The 20,708-nt window shown below is 47.0% G+C and overlaps 1 protein-coding gene and 1 non-coding gene across 3 annotated transcripts in view; both read right to left on the reverse strand.

Annotated features, from left to right (window-relative positions):
• The window catches only part of DHRSX (dehydrogenase/reductase X-linked), a 152,845-nt gene that overhangs the window by 110,982 nt on the left and 21,155 nt on the right, over nt 1–20,708 (reverse strand). Inside the window, exon 1 of one of the 2 annotated variants that reach the window (XM_064277889.1) lies at nt 16,384–17,989. The exons of the other annotated variant lie outside the window; for it this stretch is intronic. The gene's annotated coding sequence lies outside the window, so the exon portion shown is untranslated. Of the gene's footprint in view, nt 1–16,383; nt 17,990–20,708 lie in introns of those variants that run through there. 2 annotated transcript variants of the gene reach the window in all.
• Nucleotides 4,137–4,207, reverse strand: TRNAG-CCC (transfer RNA glycine (anticodon CCC)). Its single transcript has one exon. It is a non-coding gene; the product is annotated as a tRNA-Gly (tRNA).

A 20,708-nucleotide genomic window follows, 5' to 3' on the forward strand; every position in this document is an offset into this window, starting at 1 on the left:
ACGATTACCTACGTACTTCTGCTTGGAGCCAGCAGAATCACTTCTAGAAATCTACCCTGAAGATACACCTTTGCCAGCAAGAGCCAAGCTCACCCATTGCAGCATCCGTCCTTCCGTAGGTAGGGAAGTGCCTAGGTGGTGCAAACAGTGAAGGAGCTCGGCTGCTAACCCAAAGGTTGGTGGTTCGTGGCCACCAAGAAGCACCTTGGAAGAAAGGCCTGGCAGTCTACTTCTGAAAACTCAGCCATTGAGAACCCTGTGGAGCTCGGTGCCACTCTGATGCACCTCGAGTCATAGGCGACGCCGTGGCAGCTGGTCCTGGTGCTTTGCAAAGAGTGCAACGAGTCACGGTTAACGCATTAGTCTGTGTGACGGTGTGTTTACGCATATCAGATGGTGGGGTGTGTGCGTGTCTGTGGTGTGTGTGTTTGTGTTAGTTGAAGGCACAATTTCCAGTATTAACAATTTAAGAAAAAATACATTTTTTTTCTTTTTTTAAGTAAATATTGGAGTCCCTGCATGGTGGAAACGGTTAGCATGGTAGGCTGCTCCACAGAAAGGTTGGTGGTTCGGGTCTACCCGGAGGGACCTCAGAAGAGAGACCTGGCATCTGTCCTTCTGTAGGTAGGGGAGTCCCCAGGTGGTGCAAACAGCGAATGAGCTCAGCTGCTAACTCAAAGGTTGGTGGTTTGTGGCCATCCAGATGCACCTCGGAAGAAAGGCCTGCCAATCTATTTCTGAACAGTCAGCCACTGAAAACCCTATGGAGCTCAGTTCTGCTTTGACACACATGGGGGTCACCATGAGTCAGATTCAACTCCGTGGCATCGTTTTTTTTTTTTTAAGTAGAGGAAGAGTTGAATAATCTGTGATACTTTGACGGAATGGGGAATCACAGCCCATTCTCGGCCCCTCTATAGGATCCTCCTGGCTGCTCCCGGGAGCGGTCAGCATCTCTGTGTGGACCAAGCAATTCACCTCCTATCCAGAGGCCAGGGTTAAAGTCCACTGCAGGAGCCCTGTTGACGCAGTGGTGAAGAGCTTGGCGGCTAACCAAAAGGCTGCCAGTTTGAATCTACCAGCCGTTCCTTGGAAACCCTGTGGGGCAGTTCTTCTCCATCCTATAGGGTCGCTAAGAGTCAGAATCAACTCAATGGCTACGGGTTTTATGGGTTTATCCACATGCTGAAAAATTCTTTAAATGAGTACACACCACATAGAATTTTCTTGAGTTGCACTGACTCCCACACAAACAGGCATTCTTACCAACAAAAGGAATAAATAACTGCACAGAAAAGACCCAACACTAATGGCGCGGCACTCAGAGCTCCTCAGAGGCTGTGAGAAGCCCCACACCCCACTGTGCCTACCATGAGTCTCCCCAACGGCGTCCTTTGTAAACAGCACGTTCGCGGCTGGGCGAGCAGACAGGTAGGATCTAGAAGCAATGATTCATTTGACCTACTGTCTTAGTCAGGTAGTGCTGCTATAACAAAAATACCACAATTGGACGGCTTTAAAAAACAGAAGTCTGTTCTCTCACAGTCTAGGAGGCTAGAAGTCTAAATTCAGGGCGTTGGCTCTCTCTGTCAGTTCTATGGGAAGGTCCTTGTCATCAGTCTTGCCCTGGGTCTAGCAGTTTCTCAGAGTGGGGACCCTGGGTCCAAAGGACACGCTCTGCTCTTGGCACTGCTTTCTTGGTGGTATGAGCTTCCCTTATCTCTGCTTGCTTTCCTGTCCTGTTTATCTCTTGAGTCACACCCCAGGGAAACTCCCTTTACCTTGGATCAGGGATATGACCTGAGCAAGGGTGTTACATCCCACCCCAATCCTCTTTAACATAATCTAATCTTGCGTCATTAACCATGGGCAGCGATTAGGATTTACAACACATAGGAAAATTACAAAATGGAAGACAACCACACAACACTGGGAATGATGGCCTAACCAAGTTGACACATATTTTGGGGGGACACAATTGAAACCATGACACCCTGTACAGATCACAGCCTAGGAAACCCTACAGGGCAATTCTACTCTGTCACGTGGGATTGCCATGACTTGGAATTGAATCGACAGCAACCAACAACGGGGCAGTGGTGGTTCCGGGGTAGCATTCCCACCATCCAAGCAAGAGATCAGAGCCTTGGTGGTGCAATGGTTAAGCACTCTGCTGCTAACTGAAAAGTTGCTGGCTCGAACCCACCCAATTGCTCCAACGGAGAAAGGCCTGGTGATCTGCTCCAGTAAAGATTACAGCCTAGGAAACCCTACAGGGTACTTCTACCCTGCCACATGGGGTCACTGTGAGTCAGAATCCACTCAACAGCACCTAACAATTCTGTTGTGACCTCATTAACATAATAAAAGATCCAAATAGGGTCACAGCTACAGGTCTAGGGGCCAGGGCTTCAGCACATATTTTGGAAGGACACAATGCAATCCATTACAGGTATTGAGGCTGGTACAAAAACATTCCAAAATGGCACTGCAGGAAGGAGTGTTTGAAAGAATCTAATTCAACTTTCTTTTTCCAGATAAGAGATCTTAAGCCCTAATATCACAGAGAGAAGAAAGGAAGCAAGGACTCCCGGGGACACCAGGCGAAGTCTGGAGGCATTTTTTGGTTGTCACTAAAATTGGGGAGGGGGTGCTGCTGGCATGTAGAGTGTAGGGTCCAGGGGTACTGCTGAACATGCTACAATGCGTGAGATGGTCCCCATGGCAGACAATTGTCCTGCTTCAAATGTCAGTAGTGCTGAAGCCGAGAAACCTTGACCGGTGGAAAGGGCTGACCACAAGCATATACATATCTTCATCAGCAGATGGATGAAAATTATCAGGAAGAGTGTTATGCAAATGCTAAAGTTAAAAAAAACACCACCACATTATCAGAGAAGAAAAGGGCTCTCAGCTGCCCATTAGCAGACTCAACACAGCTGTGGGGGAAAAGTAAAGCTGAAGGTACTCCAAACCCACTGCCGTCAAGTTGATTCCGAATCATAGTGACCCTACAGGACAGAGTAGAACTGCCCCACAGGGTTTCCAAGGCTGTCCTCTTTACAGAAGCAGAATGCCACATCTTTCTCCTTCAGAGTGGCTGGTGGGTTCGAACCGCTGACCTTTCAGTTCACAGCCATGCACTTTAACCACTGCACCACCAGGGCTCCTTAAAGTTGAAGGTAGAGCAAAAGAAATTATTTAATCTCAAATACAGAAAGAAAATAAGAAGGGTAAACAAAATAAAGGTTGCAAGAGCTGTGGGCTGTGTAAAGGCTCTAATATACACATAACCGGGATTCCAGAAGGAGAAGAGAGAGAGAGAGAGAGAGAGAGAGAGAGAGAGAGAGAGAGAAGAAAGTATTTTAAGACACAGTACCTGCAAATTTTGCAGGAAGAGAGATACTGTAATGATACCGTGGTTGACTTTCATTTTCTTCTTTGAGGCTTTCTGCTTTTTCTAAATCTAAGTGAACATAAATTACTTTCCTTTTATAATTAGCCGCTTGCTCAGTCGGTAAAGCCTTACAAACACATATTTTAATTTGCATACACACAAGACATTTTATATTAATTTGACAAGAAAGTTCTGCAACAATTGACAATTAACAAAAAAAGCCACTTTTAAAGGGTAGCCATTTGTGTTATTTAACATCACACTGATGTTTTACACCAGTACTTACACGACACTTAAAAGAAACTGTCTTTATCACAGCATAGGTGGATAATATTTTGAAAGAGTTCATGGATTTGTGGGTTTTAACCCATGTTTAACTTGGAGCCAGTACACATTTAACACGTGGGCAGGGGGTCTCTATGATGTTGAGAAGAATTTGCGGATATGGAGTCACCTACATTAAAAAAAATCACATTAAATCCTCACGCAATAAGAAAGCAACTTCCATTCAAGAGCTTGTGTCAAACATGTTGCTGTTGTTAGCTGGCATCAAGTCAGCCCATGCACAACAGGATCGGGCTGTTGGAATCTGTAGGGTTTTCACTGGCTAATTTTCAGAAGTAGATTGCCAGGACTTTCTTCCTAGTCTGTCTTAGTCTGGAAGTTCCACTGAAACCTGTTCAGCATCCTAGCAACATGCAAGTCTTCACTGACAGACAGGTGGTGGCTGGACATGACGTGCACTGGCCGGGAATCGAACCCAGGTCTCCTGCATGGGAGGCGAGAACTCTACCACTGAATCACCAATGCCTTATGCAAAAAAAAAAAAAAAAAGAAAACTTGTTTCAATAAAAGATATCAGGCTCAGAACGCTTATGCTGCTATAGAACAGTCTGACGCTTGTAAGGTAACGCACTAAGTGTGCCAAGCACAATATTTTTAAGGGAATTGGTCGATTTCCACGTGCCTTGCCATCCTTTTCATATTCGGTAGGTCTTTTCCCAGCATTGTCTAAACCTTCCATTTTGGCCCATCAAGGCATTTCTTCCCAATGCCACAATGCACAATCCAAGAAACAGATCAGTTTCCCGCCAAGCACAAGTCAGCTGGCTCATCTTTCCTTGAAGTTGTCTCCACGGACGACCGGATGATTATAACAAACAAACTTACATAACTGAGTTGACGATGGAAATCTCAGCAGTTTTAAACACGTTGGTGGTGAGATTTATTCTACCAGTACTGTCGCCAAGATTTACAGGCTTTAGCAGAATCACCCACTTAGGTCTTGGGCACAAGGCTGCACATGATTTTCTAACACGACTGCATTGGACAAGTGTTTTTCAACCTCCTCCAAGGGGTGACTCGGGACTACAGTGGGACGGGGCAGTGGTCCAAGGTGGCCAGCCCTCCAACCTCCATCCCCTTCCCTCCAATCAGAACAGCCCTATTTACTTCTCCTTATCCTTAATGCATTAGGGTTCCTTAAATGCTCTCGCTTTAAAAAAAAAAAAGACTTCTGCTTCTAAGAAAAACACATTTTGGAAGCCTCTATTCTAGACCAAGGCACTGCTCAGATCTTCTCTCCCCCATCCATAAATACTGTTATGGATTGAATTTTGTCCCCTCCCCCCGAAAAAAAGCTATGTTGGAATCCAAATCCCTATACCTGTGGATATAATGTAACCTTAATGACCTTATATATGATGTAATGTAATCACTCTCCATAATATAACACAATGTAATCATCTTCCATAATGTAGTGCAATGTAATTTCCTTCCTTAGTGTAAATGTGATATAGTATACTGTAATATAATATAATCATCTCCCATAATGTAATGTAGTATATTTTAATGTAATGTGCTCATCACCTCCCATAACGTAACGTACCGTAATGTAATCACCTTCCATAATGCAATCTAACATGATGCAATCAACCAGTTAGTTTAGGTCATACCAGTGTAGGGCGGATCTTAAACCTAATCACTTCTGGGTTATCCCAAACTACTAACGAGGAAGGAGCTGACACAGCTGAGGCCCGTATCTGGACTTCCAGCCTCCGAAACTGTGAGAACATAAATTCCCGTTCTTTAAAGCCAACCACCAGTGGTATTTCTTTACGGCAGTGAGTTTATGCTTACGGTGGTGGACTGATTTGGAAAAGGATAGCAAGAACGGCTGCACAACTTGAAGCATGTAATCAGCGTCGCTGAATTGTACGTGTGGACATTGCTGAAAGGGTGTTTTGTTAAGTATATTTGCACCACAATAAAAAAAAAAATTTTTTTTAAATAATTAAAGAAAAAAACTACAACCATCCTACAGATGAAAATAAGGCCAAGAGAGGACACCCCCAGAATGTATGTTCCCCACCCGGCAATTCTATAATCTCCGCCAGAAATAAACGCCCTGGTTAGGAAAGACAGAAAGAGACTGCTTTATGGGGAAAAGCGGCAGCCCTAATAAGAACTAAACTGCTGCATCTGTCTAGAATAAACGCTGAATCTACATTTAAAAACAATTGGGGTGGGGGGAGGCTGTGAGGGCTGTGGGGTCATGGGCCGGGTGCCCCGAGGACACTCATGGGACCCGGAGCTGTGGGAAGGCAGAAAGACTTCTCTTCCCTTGGGTTAGAACAGCTGAAGGAAACGAAAATAATACAAGACAAGAACAAGAAAGATCTACAAACTCATCACCCAGCAGAAGGGCTTTGGGGGCAGTGGAATGAGCTAGTTGTGAATCCCAAAGCGTTTCCTCTCATCGGGCTCGGAGACATGCTGGAGACCGCTCTCCCCGACGTTCGCACGTCAAGTGGCTTAAGATTTACAGAAAGAAACTGTCGGTGTGGACCAGACGGGGTGTGACTCACGTGTTCTGGCTGAGACCTGATCAAGAGGTCTAGGTGAACGCTGAGGAGCCCCAGTGCTGCAGTGGTTAAAGCGCTCGGCTGCTAACCAAAAGGTTGTCAGTTCAAACCCACCAGCCGCTCTGCTGGAAAAAGACATGGCAGTCTCCTCCCATAGAACTCCCTAGAGGACAGAGTAGAACTGCCCCATAGGGTTTCCAAGGAGCGGCCAGTAGATTCGTACTGCCGACCTTTTGATTAGCAGAGCCGAGCTCTTAACCCCTGTGCCACCAGGGGTCCTTATATGAGTTTGCTGGTATCAGGGTACAGGCTGGTGAGCTGTGGGTCAAGAACAAGAATGTGAAATGATACCGGTGAGGACTGAGCTTCTTGGCTCAAGGAGACTATGTGGGCAGCTCCTATCTGGAGGGGAGATGAGAAGGCCGAGGGGGACAGGAGCTGGTTGAACGGACACGGTGAATACAGGGTGGAGAGGAGGAATGTGCTATCTCATTAGGGGCAGAGCAGCTAAGAGTACATGGCAAGGTGTGTATAAATGTTTGTATGAGAGACTGACTTGATTTGTACATTTTCACTTGAAGCACAATAAAATTTTAACAAAATTAAAAAAAAAAAAAGGATAAGAACGTGGTTATATCAGCGAAGATACTAGGGTGGTGTTTCGTTCTACATCAGCTATGGCTTGCATATTTATCCAGATTAGCTGTGAAATGTGGGATTTTGATATTTACGGAGATTTGTATTTTGACAAACCTGACAATGGCTTCCTTGCTGATCTCTCCACGAAGTGGAAGGAGAACATAGCCAAGAAGTGACAGTGGTCCTAGTTTCTAGAACTTTCTAGGATGCAAAATCTACTGATGAGTTTCCTGAAGTAAACCAAGAGTCTCAGTTCAGTTCGACAGGATCAAAGGGGTCGATTCTATGAAGACTTTTACAAGTGAATAGAGACCTGTGTCTGAGCCCAGGACGCCTCTGTCAAGATCTGAAGACCCCAGACACTGTGCAAAGAGCTGGGAGGTGGAACAGTAGGACCCTACACAGTGATGGGACAGCTGACTGGGACGCCCCGTGGAACCAGGACCCTAAACCTCCAGGCCAGGGAGCCGAATCCCACGAGGTGTTTGGTTGTACGTGGGCAGCCCCGGAAGCCGCTCTTTTTTTTTTTTTTTGTCATTGATGGGACTGTATCTGTCATACTTTTGCCAGCTGGGTTTCTGGCAGTTGCATTAATCAGCTATGCAGCCTGATACTTAATCACCGTTGGCCCCGTTCTCCCCCTCCCTTCCACCCCTGGTGACCACTGATAAACTCTGTTCTCTAAAAAATCCTGACTTAGAAGAATTGCCAAAAGTATGTTAAATGGCTCTAGCAGGTTTGGGTCACTGAGTGCTACTTAGGGACATGATGTTAAAGTATAAAGCTTATTCTGCAAGGCGTCTATCTGTAAACAACGACAAAAAACCCCCAAACCCTTTGCTACTGAGTCAATTCCGACTCACAGCGACCCTATAGGAGAGAGTAGAACTGCCCCGTAGGGTTTCCAAGGAGCAGCTGGTGGCTTCAAACTGCCAACCCTTTGGTTACCAACCGAGCGCTCTACCACTGCACTACCAGGGCTCCGTCTATCTGTAAAACCCGTAAAGGGGTCCTTATTGCAACATCATCTCACATGCCCTTTGCAGAAATTACCACTTAATCAGTTGCCTCTGAGTTGCCCCCAAGCCATGGAGACCCCATATGTGTCAGATTAGAACTGTGCTCTATAAGGTTTTCAATAGATGATTTTTCGGAGGTCAATCATCAGGCCTTTCTTCTGAGGCACCTCTATGTGGATTTGAACTTCCAGCCTTTCAGTGAGCAGCCGAGCGCGTTCACCAAACATCTGCACCGCCCGGGGGCTCCTTCTGCAGGTCCAAGGACTGGTTAAAAGTTGCTAAGAAGAAGTCGTCTTTCCTTCTACGCCAAGCGACTCACACACGAGGTCACCCCGTCCATGGTTTCCTGGGCTCAGCACCTTGGAGCACAGGGAACTGCGGAGTCAGGGTCAGTGTGAGCTGCAAAGAAGGTGACGTGGTTCTTTCTTCAAAGCGTCCAAGGAGAATGTAAGGCGGGGGACGGGGGACAGGTGAAACTCACACGGTACAGAGTGCGTGCCTTCCTCAGCAGCTAGAAATAACACGTATCTGTACACATCACAGAAACCCTGGCGACGCAATGGTTAAGAGCTACGGGTGCTAACCCAAAGGTCGGCAGTTCGAATCCACCAGGCGCTCCTTGGAAACTCTATGGGGTAGTTCTACTCTGTCCAATAGGGTCGCTGTGAATCGGGATTGACACCGAACAACTACAGCACACCTGTTGTTCCAGTCCCACCTGGGAATGGGTTTTCTTTGTTCTGTTAATGACGCAGTGTCAGTCCAGGGTGTGTCCTGAGTCAATGCTTTTGAGATTTAAAAGGGGCAGATAAAGCAACTGAGGGGAGGGGGGGATAGATGCCACCAGAATATCACCAAAGAGCCAAGGAATAGAAGCTGAAAAGAGACAAAGACCTTCCCCCAGAGCCCACAGAGAGGAAACACCTTCCTCTAGACCTGGCACCCTAATTTTGGACTTCTAGCCTCTGCCAGGACCAGACTGCCCAACAGGCAAGAGCCTCTGCCAGGGCCAGACTGCCCAACAGGCAAGATAAGCATGGTGATTACCTTGCTTACCAGCTCATCTGTAGTAAACAATTTCACATTTTTTCAGCACATCAAAGGTTCTGCTTCTAGGTACGGCTGGCATCTCTCTCTTTCTGAACCCCGCAGCACCTTCCTACAGAATCAAAGCTTCCTTTCAAATGACAATCCCTAACAGAGACAGAGGACCCAGTAAGCAAGCATGGGCTTTCTTATGCTTACTTACTAATTTATAGCAAACAATTTCACATGAGTTTCACCACATTCAAAGACGTGGTGAAATCCCAATAGAGGGTCCCAAACAGAGTTGGAGAAAAATGTAGAGCAAAATTCTAACTCCCAAAAAAAAGACCAGACTTATTGGCCTGACAGAGACTGGAGAAACCCCAAGAGTATGGTCCCTGGACACCCTTTTAGCTCAGTAATGAAGTCACTCCTGAGGTTCACCCTTCAGCCAAAGGCTGAACAGGCCTATAAAACAAAACGAGACTAAAGGGACACAACGGCCCAGGGGCGAGGACGAGAAGGCAGGAGAGGGCAGGAAAGCTGGTAACGGGGAACCCAAGGTCGATAAGGGAGAGTGTTGACATGTCACACGGCTGCTTACAATGTCATAAAACAATATGTATACTTTTAATGAGAAACTAGTTTGTTCTGTAAACATTCATCTAACGTACAATTAAAAAAAAAAAAGATGTGATGAAATCCCTGTGAAATTGTTCACTGCAGATTGGTAAGTAAGCACAAGTAAGCCCGTGCTTACCTTGCTTACTGGGTCATCTGCTCCTGTGGCCTGAACCACGAGAAAGTAAATTTCTGTTTGTTAAAGCCACCCACTTGTGGTATTTCTGCTACAGCAGCACTAGAGAACTAAGACCATGGGTGACCCTGCTGGTATGTGAAATACTGCTGGCATAGCTTCCAACATCCCAGGACACACAAGCCGCCGCAATAGGACAGACTGACAGATGGAGGGTAGCCAGCTGTTACACGCTGGGCAAAAGCATGCTGTCTGTTGTAGGATGTGAGAGGACAAAGTTCTCATGCAGAGTCTTAAATGTTTGGAAGGCTGTCAGGTCATTGTTCTGTTTCAAGAATGTAACCGGAGAGCTGACCCCATGCCCCAGTGACAGCCAGCATTTGGGGTATTTATAAACACAACAGCTGTCTGCCTATCTAGCCGGTCTCCACACCAAAAGGCTTTCCAGACAGCACAAGGATTCAGGCGTGTACAACTGAGTCGGAAAAATACCAGAAGACATGGTGGTGGAGGTCTTTCTAGTACATGATCTCGTTTCAGAAGACAACTTTTTTTAAATTGTACTTTAGATGAAGGTTTACAGAGCAAACTAGTTTCTCACCAAACAATTAATATATCGTTTTGTGATATTGGGAAACCCTGGTGGCGTTGTGGTTAAGCGCTACAGCTGCTAACCAAAGGGTCAGCAGTTCAAATCTGCCAGCCGCTCCTTGGAAACCCTATGGGGCAGTTCTACCCTGTCCTATAGGGTCACTATGAGTCAGAATCGACTCGACAGGACTGGGTTTTTTTTTTTTTTTTGGTTTTGCAATATTGGTTGCCAGCCTAACAACATGTCAACACTCTCCCCTTCTCAACCTTGGGTTCCCCGTTACCAGCTTTCCTGTCCCCTCCTGCCTTCTAGTCTTTGCCCCTGGGCTGGTGTGCCCCTTTAGTCTTGTTTTGTTTTATGGGCCTTTCTAATCTTTGGCTGAAGGGTGAATCTCAGGAGTGACTTCAGTACTGAGCTAAAAGGGTGTCTGGGGGCCATATTCTCGGGATTTATCCAGTCTCTGTCAGGCCAGTAAGTCTGGTCTTTTTTGTGTGTGAGAGGTAGAATTTTGTTCTACATTTTTCTCCAGCTCTGTCCAGGGCCCTCTATTGTGACCCCTGAGAAAATGACTTTTCTAAGCTGGATGTGGAAATTATTAAGGAAAAAAAATCTATAAATATGACCACATAAAAAATTTTAAATTTTACTTGCTCAAAAACAAACAAAAAAAAAAAACCATTGCCATCAAGTCAATTCCAACTCATAGTGACCCTACAGCTATCACAAATAACATCAAATGGCAAATAGCAACACATTGGATGAAAGACTAATTCTATGTGTATAAAAAGTGCTTGATAAATAATGAAAAGACATCTAGCAATCCCTTTACCACACACACAAACACACACACACCCCACACCACACAAACGGGCGAAAAGAAATGAAAAAGCAGTTCACAATATTAAATAACCAAACCAGCTGCTGCCAAGTTGACTTCAACCTAATGGAAACCCCACATATGTCAAAGTAGAACTGTGTTCCACAGGGTTTTCAATGGACTGATTGTCGATTGCCAGGCCTTTCTTCCGAGGTGCCAATGGGTTGACTTGAACCTCCAACCTTCCGGTTAACAGCAGAGCATGTTCACTGTTTGTACCACCAAAGTAAAACCAAACCTGTTGCCGTCAAGTTGATTTTGGACTCACAGGGACCCTACAGGACAGAGTAGAACTGCCCCCCAGCGTTTCCAAGGCTGTAATCTTTAGGGAAGCAGACTGCCATTTTTCTCCTGAGGAGCTGCTGGTGGTTTCGAAGTGCCCAGTTTTTGGTTAGCAGCCAAGCATTTAACACTGCGCCACCAGGGCTCCTAAATATAATAACGAATGTCTCAGTCATTTAGTGCTGCTGTGACAGAAATACCACAAGTGGAGGGCTTTAAAAAACAGAAATTTATCCTCACAATCTAGGAGGCTAGAAGTCTGAATTCAGGGCATCAGCTCCAGGGGAAGGCTTTCTCTCTGTCGGCTCTGGGCAAAGGTCCTTGTCATCAATCTTCCCCTGGTCTAGGAGCTTCTCAGCACAGGGACCCCAGGTCCAAAGGATATGTTCTGCTCCCAGCACTGCTGTCTTGGTGGTACGAGGTCCCTCCGTCTCTCGGCTCACTTCTCTCTTTCATATCTCAAAAGAGATTGATTTAAGACACAACCCAACCTTGTAGATTGAGTCCCGCCTCATTAACATAACTGCCTCTAATTCTGCCTGGTTAACATCATAGAGGTAGGATTTACTGCCTGCCCGTAGGAAAATCACATCAGATGACAAAATGGTGAGCAGTCACACAATACCGGCAATCATGGCCTAGCCAAATTGATATACATTTTTGGGGAGACAGTTCAATCCATAAGAATGCATATGCAGAAAAAATATATTCAAGCTCACTCATAATCAAAAAAAATGAAGAGTAAAATAAGTGACTAGTTTTCATCGATCAGAGAGAACAGGTGAACACACTGGGGCCCGCCCAGGCCTGGTGTGCCCCAGAGAACTCAGACATTTAAATACTTATTTACAATTCCAACAGGTGCATCTTCTCGAGAAGGCAAGTTGGAAATGGTTCGTTAAGCCTCAATACATACTCTCGTTGACCCAGTAATTCCACTTCTAAGAATTAATTCCACAGATACGCTCCCACGGGTAGGCAAAGATACACCCACAGAAATATTCACGGCAGCCTTGTTTACAATGGGAAAAGCTTTGGTTTGATTGCTGTTTTACACGAGATGTTTGTACAGGTAGGAGCAGAAAAGTCTCACGGTTCCAGGCGCAACCTGGATGAATCTCAAGGGCGTTATGCCGAGTGAAATGACCCATCTCCAGAGGTTCCCTACAGTATGATTCCATTTTGTCAATCTTAAAATGACAAAATTAGAGAAACGAAGAACAGATTACTGGTGGTCACCTGGAGATAGGTTGGAGCCTTGGTGGTGCAGTGGTTAAGAGCTTGGCCGCTCACCAAAAGGTGGGCAGTTCGAATCCACCCACTGCTCCTTGGAAACTCTATGGGGCAGTTCTACTCTGTCCAATAGGGTCACTATGAGTTGGAATCGACGGCAACGGGTTTGGGGTTAGGGATGGGGGCGTGGGGTGCGGGGTGGAGGAGGTAGGTTGGTTATAAAAGGGGAGAACCAAGGAGCCTTGTGGTGCTGGAATGCTCTCTACCTTGGCCGTGGTAGTGGGTACAGTAAGCTACATCCAAACCCAAACCCCGTGGTCTGTCCTGACGTGGACGGACACACAGACAAAGAGGGAAAGGCTCGTCCTGCCACGTGAACAACGTAAGCGTCCTCGTGTCCACAACCCTCATAACATAATGCAGGGCTTAGCCTAATATCCTTTGTGGGAACATTCCAGAGACCGGTGCCCTAATCAGATCAGTCTATTTCTGTCTACGACGTTGATCTGAGGCCAAACTCGAAGGCACGAGCTCATGGTTTTCAGAAACGGGCGGGTTTACTGCTGTCCCTTTAGGGCAAAAGACAGCACAGCTACAGTCCCAGGGGTCCCTAAGGTACAAGCAAGGGAACAGCAGACTGTGTTCAAATGCCCATTTCTGTTTCTTACTGTTGTGAGCTGGAGTTGAGTCGACCCCAACTCCCGGCGACCCCAAGTGTGTCAGAGCAGAACTGTGCCCCACAGGGCTTTCAGTGGCTGATTTTTCAGAAGCAGACCGCCAGGCCTTTCTTCCACAGTGCCTCTGGGTGGGTGTGAACCCTCAACTCTTAGGTGAGCAGCCAAGTACATGTGCCGTTTGTGCCCACAGCCCCTCGTTCACCAGAGACCTTGTCCCTCTCCGGCAGTCAGGGAGACCAGCGGGGGCCCATCACTGACAAAAACAGTCCATGCACACGGAAACACGTACACGTGATGACACGCATACACACACCACACACAAACACATACACACGCTGACACACACTCCACACACAGTCACACACACATACAAACACCATACAACACACACTTTCACAAACACATATACACGGACTGACACAGACACATATGCACACTACAGACACCATACAACATATATACTTTCATATACACACACCATATAAGACACACATACTATAAAACACACACTCACTTATATATACCCACCACACACACACCATACAACATACACACCACACAACATACACATACCACAGACTCACACACGTCACATATACACATGCCACTGAACACACACACGCCCACACAAACCACACACTCACACATTCTCACACACACACACATACAGACTCACACACACCACACTCACACACACGTGCTCACACACACACACACACACATCCACATACACAGCAGGAACTGCCCCACAGCGACTTAAACCCCACCCTCTGAATGGTCACCTTTACAGGACCTTTTTAGCAAGAAAACCTCATTTCTGCACCAGCCATCCGCGGTTACCTGGTACACACCTGGGTATTTGGAATAAATCATGAATTCTCAAGGCTTCAGGTGGGCAAGCCAGCATCCCCCGCCCCCCACCGCCTTGCGCCTGGTGTTCTATTTTTACAGCAAGTGCGCACACACGATTACCGTACTTTCTATTTCTGAGGGCCTGACATTACCCGTGTGCTCAACCGCCTCGTCCTGCCCTCCCTAAAAGGACGTTGCACCTCCTTAGCCAAGAGCACGTGGAGGGGCAAGCCACAGCAGCCCGACCCAGGAGATGGCAGCTGAGTTACGGGGATCCGCCAACAAGACTTTGTGGTATTTCAAATACCAGCAGGGTCAACCGTGGCCGGCAGGCTTCAGCAGAGCTTCCAGACTGAGACAGACTAGGAAGAAAGGCCTGGAGATCCACTTCTGAAAATCAGCCAGTGAAAACCTTATGGATCCCAACCGAAGACTGTCTGATACAGAGCTGGAACATGAGCCCCCAGGATGGAAGGCCCTCAAACCACACAGAGGCTGCCTCAATGGACTCGGGCACACCGGTGATCACGAAGGTGGTGCAGGACCAGACAGCGTTTTGTTGTGTTGTGCATGGGGGCACCCTGAGTTGGAGCCGGCACCGTGGCACCCAGCAACAACAACGGCATACGGTGGGCACCTAGGGCTTACAGAGTACTTCTCTACACGGTCATCAACTCCCGAAAAATCAGCCAGCGAAACCCTGTGGATGACAACAGAACACAGCCCAATACGGCGCTGGACGACGAGCCCCCTGGAGACCGGAAAGCACAAAATGCACCAACCCAAACCCACTGCAGTGAAGTCGACTATGACTCACGGTGACCCTGCGGAACAGGGTAGAACTGCTCCAGTAGGGTCTCTAAGCCTCTAATTCTTTACGGAAGCCGACTGCCTTATCTTTCTCCAGCGGAGCAGCTGGGAAGTTGGAACCGCTGACCTTCTGGTTAGCAGCAGAGTGCTTTAATCACTGCGCCATCAGGGCCCCTACTTGCACCACCCAAAAACCCAAACCCATGACTGTCGAGTCGATTCGGACTCATAGCGACCCTGTAGGACAGAGCAGAACTGCCCCATAGGATTTCCAAGGAGCGGCTGGTGGATTTGGACTGCCAGCCTTTTGCTTAGCAGCCGAGCTCTTAACCACTGCGCCCCCAGGGCTCCTTGCCAGACCCAGAAACATAAAAACTAGTCACTAACGAGTTGACGGCAACTCGTGGCAATCCCACATGTATCAGAGCAGAACTGCTCCACAGCGTTTTCAATGGTTGATGTTTAGCAAGTAGATTGCCAGGCCTTTCTTCCGAGACACCTCTAGGTAGGCTCCAACCTCCAGCCTTTCAGTTAGCAGCCGAGACTGTTCACTGTTGGCACCACCCAGGGACTCCTCGCCAAACACAAACGACTTAAAATATGAGTCCCAGATCAAAGGCTTGCTCCCCCAGGTTCCGCGATTTCAATAAGAGTGTCTCTGTTTGTCTTAAGTTTAATGCTGGAGGCAGCCAGGACGGCTCTCAGAGGCAGTATCTAAGGGTGCTCATTAAATTTTATGTAAAACCGAGTGCAAACCATTTAAACACCTGGGTTCTGAATAGGACTGTGTCTGAAGACATTTACTCAGTTCTCCCAGGTGTTCAATAATTACACTGCATTGATTTTACTGACTCTCCCCAATAAAGACATTGAGGCACTGCCATGACTCCACAGGCCGTGGGCTCTTAGGGGCCACATTTTCCTGGGTTTCTTTTTTTCTTAAATTTTTTTTTTCATTTTAGGGTAGGGCATTAAGAAATCAAGGACCTTGAGAGGCAAGGTTTAATGATGACAAGGAGTCTTTTATGAGTCTTAGAAGTTGGTTAGGAAGTCCCTGGTGGTAGTCCGGGACCACCGGACTGCTCTGACAGGGATCACAATAGAGGGTTTCCCACAGAAAAATAAAAAACCCGTTGCCGCCGAGTCGATTCCAACTCATAGCAATCCTATAGGACAGAGTAGAAATGCCCCATAGAGCTTCCAAGGAGCACCTGGTAGATTCGAACTGCCGACCTTTAGGTTAGCAGCCATAGCACTTAACCACTACGGCACCAGGGTTTCCATTCCTGACAGAGCAGGAGGAAAATGTAGAACAAAACTCAAATTCACACACACACACACACAAAGACAGGACTTACTGGTCTGACAGAAACTGGAGGAATCCCCACGACTACGGCCCACGGACACCCTGCTAACTCAGAACTGAAGCCACTCCTGAGGTTCACCTTTCCGACAAAGATCACACAGTCCTATAAAACGAGTAGTAACATATGAGGAACACGCTTCTTCAGTCAGTCAAGCCTACGAGACCAGATGGGCAGCACCTGCCCCAAATCAAAGACGAGAAGGCAGGAAGAGACAGGAGAACTGGACGAATAGACACGGGGAACACGGGGTAGGAAGGGAGAGAGTGCTGACACATTGTCGGGATTGCAACCAACGTCACTAAACAATGTGTGTATAAATGTTTACCTGAGAAACTAATGTGTGCTGTAAACTTTCACGCAAAGCACGATAAAATTAGGAAAAAGGAAAACGAAGTCCCTGAGTGGTGCAAATGGGTTAACCCGCTTGGCTGGTAACAGGTGGACGTCTGAGTCCACCCAGAGGCACTTTGGAAGAAAGTCCTGGGAACTTCTGAAAATCAGCCTCTGATAACCCTACGGAGCACAGTTCCATTCTGACACACTCGGGGTCGCCATGAGTCGAAGTCAACTTGACACTAACTGGTTTCATATGGCCAAAACGGCGTGGAGGGGGCATGTAGCCTCCTCTGACTTCACGAGGGGAAGGAGATGGAAGATAACAGCCCAAGGCTGTTTCCTATGAGGTAGAGTTCAGACACCCCTGCTCTTGGCAGCCCTTTTTACCAATTCGGACACCAGCCATCCCTCCCACGGTGCTGTCTACTTCTCTAACGGGTTCTCTACTTGGTTGCAATGGCCACACACAACTCACAGACCAGACTCACTATTTGGGGTTTATCAGGGAAAGAACAGATTACAAATCAGGTTACAATAGGGCCGTTCTACTCTGTCCTATAGGGTGGTTATAAGCCGGAATCGACGTAACAGCAAAGGGATTTTTTGGGTTTTTTGTTTGTGTTATTTATATTTTTACAACAACAACAACAACAAAAAATAAGCAGGAGTAAAGGAAGCTCTTTGTACAACCAGTGTTGGAAATGTCTTAAATTAAATCCTAGAAACCCCGCAATCCCCAACGATTGGATGCCTCTCCTGGTCTTTTTCAGGGTTCAACACTAAAGATCCCAAGGGAAGAACTCACAAGATATATACACACCCAGCGGTCAGCACAAACAAGTCACGCCCCGCGTCTGAAAAAGTCAGGCAATCTCCCCACATTAAAACGTCTGCACCCCCGAGTCCGTTAGCTAACGGCCTGTCGGCACTGCTACAAGGAAAAAAAAAGGAACGCTCTGCTCTCCCCCCAAACCTTGCCAGATAACCACTAGTGAGCTCCGATGAAGCAGGGAAAACGGAACCCAACTGAACTTTGACGACAGATTTACTGTCACTTATTCACCGCCCGTGTGTGTGCGTGTGTGTGTTTGCGTGTGAGCGGGCGCCTGTATGTGCTGAAAATATACACAACAAAACACTGGCCAACTCGACAATTTCTGCACGTACCATTCAGCGTTACCATTACTTTCTTCACGCGATGCAACCATTATGTTTTTTTCCTAATTATTCCGCCACCGTAATGGAAACACAGCGCCCTCTAAGCAAAACCTTCCCCTTCCCCCCACACACCCCTAAACCCAAAACCAAACCTGTTGCCATCGAGTCAATTCTGACTCACAGCGACCCTATAGAACAGGGTAGAACTGCCCCATAGGGTTTCTAAGTTCGTAGTCTTTATGGAAGCAGACTGCCACATCTTTCTTCCGCGGAGCGGCTGGTGGGTTTGAACCGCCCACCTTTCAGTTAGCAGCTGAGCGCTTAACCACTGAGCCACCAGGGCGCCTTCTCTCAAACCCCTGGTAACCACAATCTTTGGTTTCTATATATTTGTCTGTTTCCTAGAAGTGCAGTCATACAGTGTTGGTCCTTGTAGGACTGACTTGTCTCGCTCAGCAGGATGTTTTCAAGGTCCATCCACGTCGTTGAATTACAGTCCCTTTTTTAGAAGCAGTTCTGACAAGATAAGAACACCCGCCACCCACCCTGCGAAAATGTCAACATACATAACCAAACTACGCTGACAAAAATATTGCAGGCCTCAGACAGAAAACCATGAAGGCCTGGATAGATGGGAACCGCTTCTCAAACCACGAAGGCCGTGTTCATCCAGAGAAGACCCTGGAAAGGACAAAACGAAGGGCAGAAAAACCTCCCCAACCTTCAGGGGTTTGCAAACTACGGCCTCAAGACGGGTCCAGTCTGCCGCCTGTTTCTGTAACGCCCAGAAGTTAAGAATGGTGTTTATATTTTTAAACGTTTTTATTTCTTAACTTTTTGTTTTAATTTTTTTACATAAAAAAAAAAAACGGACTTGCTGGCTTCACAGAGACTGGAGAAACCCTGAGCGTATGGCCCCTGGACACCCTTTCAGCTCAGTAATAAGGCCACTCCTGAGGTTCACCCTGCAGCCAAAGAGCAGACAGGCCCATAAAAGAAAACAAGACGGAAGGGGCACCCCGGGCCAGGGGCAGGGACTAGAAGGCGGGAGGGGACAGGAAAGCTGGTAACGGGAACCCAAGGTCAAGAAGGGAGAGTGTTGACATGTCCTGGGGTTGGCAACCAATGTCACAAAACAATATGTGCATTAATTGTTTAAGGAGAAACTAGTTTCCTCTCTAAGCCCTCGTCTAAAGCACGATAAAAAAATTTTTTTTTACTAAAATAGTAAAAAAAAACTTTTTTTTTACATGTTAAAACATTAAAAAAAAAAAACACCTATGTTCACTGCAGCGCTTTTCACAATAACCAAAAGACACAGCAACTGACAATCCCATCAACGGATGAGTGGGTAAACTCAACGTGGTCTCTCCATACAATGGAATATTAGCCACAAAAGACACGAAGCCCTGGTACGTGCTCCAACGTGGATGAACCTTGAAAACGCCAGGCTGAGCCAAATAAGGCAGCTGCAAAAGGACAACTCCTATATGATGCCACTTTATTTGACATAAAAACCCCTTTGCCGCAGTCGATTTCGCCTCATAGCCACCCTACAGGACGGAGTAGAACTGCCTCGTGGGGTTTCCAAGGAGTGGCTGGGGGATTCAAACAGCAGACATTTGGTTACCGGCCAGGCTCTTAACCACTGTACCACCAGGCCTCCTATTTGAAAATAATCATATATAGAGACACCAAAGACTCCTAGTGGTTACCAGGGTGGGAGGGAGGGTGAAGAGGAGAATTCTGCTTAGGAGGGCTTATGGATTGAATTGTGTACCACCAAAACGTGTGTCAACTTGGCTAGGCCATGATTCCCAGCGTTGTGTGGTCGTCCACCATTCTGTTGTCTGGTGTGATTTCCCTGTTGTTGTTGTTGTTAGGTGTCGTTGAGTCCGTTCTGACTCATAACGACCCAACGTACTACAGAACTACAGAACGAAACACTGCCAGGTCCGGCACCATCCTCACAATCGTGGCTATGTGTGAGCCCATTGTTGCAGCCACTGTGTCAATCCATCTCATTGAGGGTCTCCCTCTTTTTCGCAGACCCTCTACTTTACCAAGCATGATGTCCTTCTCCAGGGACTGGTCCGTCCTGACAGCATGTCCCAAGTATGTGAGACAAAGTCTCGCCATCCTTGCTTCTAAGGAGCATTCTGGTTGTGCTCCTTCCAAGACAGGTGTTTGTTCTTTTGGCAACCCATGGCACGTCAATATCCTTCAGCAGTGACTTCCCTATGCCTTGGAAATCCTACCTCTGTGATGTTAATGAGGCAGGATTAGAGGCAGTTATGTTAATAAGGCAGGACTCGATCTGCAGGATTAAGTTGTATTTTGAGTCAATCTCTCTTGAGATATAAAAGAGAGAAGCAAGCAGAGAGACGGGGACCTCATACCACCAGGAAACAAGAGGCAGGAGCAGAGTGCATCCTTTGGACTCAGGGTCCCTCTGCTGAGAAGCTCCGCGACCAGGGAAGATTGATGACAAGGACCTTCCCCCAGAGCCGAGAGAGAGAAGGCTTTCCCCTGGAGCTGGTGCCCTGAGTTCGGACTTGTAGCCTCCTAGACTGGGAGAGAATAAATTTCTCCTTGCTAATGCCATCCGCTCGTGGTATTTTCGTTATAGCAGCACTGGATGACTAAGACACGGGGTATGGGGTTTACGTTCACGGTGGTGGAATAATTCAGAAAAGGGGGTGAGAATGGTCACACAACTTAAAGGATGTCATCGACGTCACTGAATGGTACACGTGGAGACGACTGAATCAGCGTATGCTTTACCGTATATATTTTCACCACGCACACGCCCAAGAAAAAGT

The sequence above is a fragment of the Loxodonta africana genome, chromosome X (assembly GCF_030014295.1).
Source record: "Loxodonta africana isolate mLoxAfr1 chromosome X, mLoxAfr1.hap2, whole genome shotgun sequence".
In the NCBI taxonomy this organism is placed as follows: domain Eukaryota; kingdom Metazoa; phylum Chordata; class Mammalia; order Proboscidea; family Elephantidae; genus Loxodonta; species Loxodonta africana.